Genomic DNA, 6,000 nt, shown 5'->3' on the forward strand with positions numbered 1-6,000 from the left:
GTCCGTGATGATATGAGAATGGTAGGCCATGATAGAGTAGTTACACCATGCATATGCAGCATGAGGATGCTCTGATGTGGTGGGAAATAGTACCCCAGATCCAGAATTTTTTCATGACAGGTTGGGAGGAATTCAGACAATGGCTTGATAAAAGAGACTACTGTGATGCAGTTTGAACTATGAAGGCGAATGGGTTTATGAACTTGGTTCAGAATGGTAAGACAACGACAGAGTATGTCAATGAATTTGGTGGGATTGGCTAGATCCGCTTTTAGTTGATGAGGACTGAGCTCTGGGATGGCCTAGAGAGTTAGGGTTGCTCCAGTGCATGAGACTTCCATCGATGCTCGAGCAGTAGGGGGGGCCTTGTTATTAGAGACATAAGAGATGAGATATGGAATGTGAATGTCGTAGGGCAAGAAGTGTAGGTAATGGTATTCCCATTTGCGGGATTAAGTAAGGGCAGATGCCCAGTAACCAGACAAGAATGACCCCAGATAGTTCTACTATTCCTAATTTTGACAGGAAGGGTTATAGTTTATAGGTTAGCTGCTAGGGCGGCGATGAGGCCTGGTAAAGTTATTTAATATGTGACAGATGCGGGAGACGCCATCTAGAAGGACGTTAAGTGAAGGCATGTTTTCTACATGGAATAGTTAAGAACGTCAGGGCGGATTGCTTAAGATTAGGGAAGGGAGGATTGGTCTGCCTCGTTACATTCAGAGCTCGAGGATAGTCCCTCGGAGACGACTGATTGACTAGTTAGTCCTCGTTCTTTGTTATATGGTGAGCTGGAAGAATTCGGTGCTGCATATCTCTCATAAAAGATTCAGATATGAAGTACATGCCTCAAGGTTGTTATACAATGGGGCTTGAGATATTTGTGCCTGTTGGGGAAGAATTGAAAACTTTCAAGAGAAGAATTGGAATACAAGTGGTAAAAGGTTTATAGTAAAAGTGATTGAGCTCGTCATATGAGAGTTTTGATATGAGCCTGAGTAGGAGCTAATCGATTAAATAAGGGACTACCATGGATTGCAAGAGATGGTAATAATGTTTGGATTTGGAAAGAAAGGACCCAATTGCATCTATGGGATGCATAGACATTGGGGTAGATATCACCTGAAATATATCAGTTAGACTAAATGGAAACTGGATTAGCCAGTAAGGTTTCAGATGGGTGCACGAAGAATTGTTGAGTACGCTACGGGCTTTGGGAATTGTTAGATTCGGTATCAGGGACATCAAGAAGAATGATATTAGCTTAGTAGAAAGAATTAATGGTTCAGTTGAAGAAGTATTTGATTTGAGGATGGATCGGACAGAGCATCGTATCGTGGGACACGCTGACGTCGCCTGTTAAGGATGAAGGGTTCAATTGCCCAGTTGCAAGATATGGCATGCTGTTGGGGAACTTATACAGGATCTTTATTTATTTTCATGTAGATCTAATATTAAAGTAGTTAATATGAGACAACTTAGAACAAGTTTCTAAAATTAAATTCAAAGAGAAATAATGATAAGAATACTTACATTATACGCAGCGGAATGAATGAGTCACTCCTTCATTTTCTCTAACCATTGTATCATTTCTGTTGCAGAGTATTACCAAGAAACTGAACCGATCTTCAATTTTTTCACAGTCTTCCAAAGTATCCTTAGAATCACCTAGACTAGAGTGGAAAATTCTCAACACATGAGATAGATACAGAGAGAAGAACAATAAGGCTTAGAAAATGACTTATGTTTAGAGAGAATCCAAAACCTATCAGAAACTTGTGTTTCAAAAATCTGAACTTATGTTTTGACTTCTCTCTTAACATTCCTTTTATAGACCCAATTAGGTCATTTATTTGATTAAAAAATCAATAAAATAATAGCCAATAATTAGCCCTAGGTCAAAATTATCACGGGCTTTAGGTCCGTGAAATTTCCCATTTGATTATAAGCCCATTGGACTTAAAATCAAGGCCTGTATTATTTTCTATTGATTTAATTAATTAAATCCTTTATCAAATTAATTATTTATAATTTGAATCTTGATTTAAACTTATACATTAATTTAGATACCAATTTATCTTAATTAATAAATCTGCCCTAATTTCTCTTTTCTTCTCAAAATTACATAACTCTGTGAAACTATCCAAAATTGACCTGGTCAACTTTGATAATTCTAATTGATAATTAAATCAATTAATTGAGACTATCTAGATAATTTCATCCAAGGTACAGTGGGGACCATGAGCCTATGAAATCAAGCTCCAATAAGTTATCATAAATCTAACAAATAAATTTACTAACTTATTAATTCCTCGTGACTCCACTAAAGACTCAGAATTGCACTCTTGAATTCATAGAACGCTCTATAACAAATATAGATACGCTATTAATTACCCATTGTTACAACAATAATTGTCACTTGATCCTCTATAGACGGTCTACAATGAGATGGGACTAAAATACCGTTTTACCCCTCATTGTATCCTTGTAAATGATATTTCAGTAAACTAATATTAATTACTAAAATGAGATCTCTATCATTTAGCACCTTGAACCAAACTAAAAGGAAACCTTCATTTCACTTCTTCATCAGAAGCTATAGATGTTCATATCTATGATTAACACTCCCACTCAATTATACTACCGAGTTCCCAAGATGTAAGTATGGGCTAGTCTGTAGGGTAAGCTGGTAATGGACAAGTTAAAGAACTCAAATAATACAATAAGTTAGAATACTAACTACTCAGGATTGAGAATGAATTGACCTATGGTCAACTATATGATATGACTAGAATAGATAATAACAATATGTTTACTTATCCTATCAACTGTCAATATCGGTCCAGTCCGATGCAACAAATACATCCAATCTTATCTACTTCGCTAATGTTCTGGAAAGAACATAACACTACAATGTGTAAGTAGATCATATTGTAGATTGGAAAGTCAGTGTAAATCTCGTTCATTGACTAATCTTAGGACTAACTTATTTTGAACATATAATCATATTTATATTCCACTGTGATTATGTCACTATAAATACGATTAGCTATATGCTCGAGATTTAATAGAAGTTTATATTAAACAAATAATCATGAAAATAAAACATGTGAGCAAAGTGATTGACCAAGTCAAAAAATGATTTCTATTCTTTTATTGATAATAAATGAGATTACAAAGAAATTGAGTTATAATTAGGGCATAAACCCCCAACAAACTCCCACTTGTACTAATTGAAACTAATGCCTTAATTATACTAATCCCATTTCTTTGATATGCTTATCAAATGTAGCTTCTGGTAGTGTCTTTGTAAACGGGTCTGCAAGATTGTCTTCAGATGCAATCTTCATAACCTTCACATCTCCCCTCGCCACATATTCTCGAATAATGTGATACTTCCTTTCTATATGCTTACTCCTCTTGTGACTACGAGGTTCTTGTAACGCCCTACTACCTCAGAGCCGTTACTAAGTGAGTTTAAAATGTGCTCTCAACTCGCTAAATGAGATTTTTAGATTAAAAGTGTGATTAAACTGAAGTTAAGGCTGTAATCTTTGAAAATCCCTTAATTCATTGAAAATTTCAAGTGTCTTACGTTTGGGATCCCAAAACACAGTTTATAAAATATTTACAACTCCAAAACAAGTTTACAAGTGATTAACTATCAAAGTTAGAGTTTATACAACCTTTTCTATAAAATACCCCCAACCAAAGCAGTTGGGCAGGCCAAACATGTACACGCCGCCCCCACACTCTCCGTACTCATGGCTGGTTGACTTTCTCCTTGCCCTTACCTGCAACATAGAGCACCCGTGAGTCGAAGCCCAGTAAGAAAACTCATACAGCACATAACATATGCATGTCACACAAGTGCTATAACAGATAGTTCACTGTTAATCAAGCATTCCATAAGATTAAACACATATACGACCATGCCGTCCCAGAGGCGTTACCAAAGCCTGGGTTCTCGGTTCATACCGTAAGGATATCCCATGTATCCATTGGGGTCTCACCCTAACCACAAGCACTCCATGTGCTATGTGGTATTCCCGGCCCCACTGCCGTTCTTGGTCTTCACTGTTCTCGGCCTTTCGCCGTTCTCGGCTCTTCGCCGTTCATCTAGCTATAACCACATATGGCATTTGCAATCAATAATCAAACATAAAACAATTCATTTAGAGCTACATCCTAGCAATAATACAATCTTGGGCCGTGCCCTGCAACAACACTATGGGCCCACGCCCTGCTCTACGAGTGTTACAGTTTTCTTACCTGTATCCCGAGCCTTCTGATGCACCAAGATCACAAGCACGGTCCTCTATCACGAGCCTCTCCGAAATCCTCAATCAAGAGTTCAACTTTGAGCTGCTCTTCCCAATCAAGTCCCAAGCTCAAACCACAACCTCCTGCTGAACCTCAATTCACTGAGTAATCCTCCAAGTTCCCTTAGCTTAAGTTCTCTTCTTGATCCCAAGAGGTTTGCCCTTAGTTCTCCCTTTCCTCCTCTAGGTTTCCTTTCAATTTCAGCAAGAACAAGATAATGCCTAAGTGTAAAACGTGGATGACTCTTTTCCCTCAGCTAAAGGTTCTTTACCTTGCCAAATTACTATCCTATCCTCCCATAGTTATCCTCTCCTAACTAAACCTCAAGGGCACTCTTGTCCTTTCCCCTATATTACAATTCTACCATTTCTTCCACCTAAACTTGTTGCTCCCAGCAGTTACTAATGGTTACCCAGGTTACTCAATCACCAATAATCTATTAACCACAAATCCTCAACTCAACTCACAAAATTCCCCAAAGTACCCCTAGGCTCCTCCCGAGCCGAGTATAAAATCCCGTTGTGACTTTTGAGTTATCTAGCTCTCTAGGACCGTCTCGGCACGTGCATCACATTAATATCACCACACCCACGTGGTACAAACCACATAATACAATCATCACATTTATGCCCTCAACGGGCTAAAATTACCAATTTACCCCTATCATGCAAACGGGGCCCACATGCATATTTATACCACCTAAACATGCATTCTAATCACATATTCATTTAAATTCATATATTATCATATTAATTCACTTATTGCCCTCTAGGCACGCTAATCAAGGTCCTAAACCTTATTAGCAACTTGGGGTGTTACAATTCTTTTGAGTTGGCTATCGCTCCTGTATTGTCACAAAACAACACAAGCAATTTATCCATTTCTGGAATAGCACAAAGATCCGAATAGAACTTATTTAGCCAAATTATTCCTTTAGCTGCTTCTGACGCAACTATGTACTCAGCCTCCATGGTGGAATCTGAGATTGCAGACTGCTTTACACTTCTCCATATCACAGCTCCACCTCCAAGAGTAAACACCATTCCATAAGTAGACTTCCTGTCATCGACATCAGTCTGAAAATCTGAATCGGTGTAGCCTATAGGGTTCAGAACACCACCCTTGTAGACTAACATATAATCCCTAGTCCGTCTTAAATACTCTAGGATATGCTTAACTGCTATCCAATGTTCTGTTCCTGGGTTTGACTGATACCTGCTCACTACTCCCACTGCATAATAGATATCTGGTCTAGTACACAACATGGCATACATCAGACTTCCAACTGTAGATGCGTAAGGAACTTTTATCATTGAATCTTTGATCATGAAAATATGTATATGCCCAAGTACACGCAATCAATTCAAGTAATATATGATAAGAAAAGTATTGTTCTCAAAGACTATCTTCCAAGTACCACAAATTGTTCCTTAAAATTCTATTTGGCAACTAAGAATTTGATTTTTGAATTTAATTTTAAATTTGAAAATACTTTAAACAAAAAAAAAAAAAACAACTAAATAAAAGATTTAAATCACTATGAAAGAGACCTAGGGTGTTAACTTCATCAACTTTTCATTATACTAATTGTATTAATCAATTCTAGATTTCTTTCTTTCTATTCTAATAGCAGGTTAACATAAATCGATTCCTAATATTTTCAAGATATAAGATCTC

This window comes from Humulus lupulus, chromosome 1 (genome assembly GCF_963169125.1).
Source record: "Humulus lupulus chromosome 1, drHumLupu1.1, whole genome shotgun sequence".
Lineage (NCBI taxonomy): Eukaryota > Viridiplantae > Streptophyta > Magnoliopsida > Rosales > Cannabaceae > Humulus > Humulus lupulus.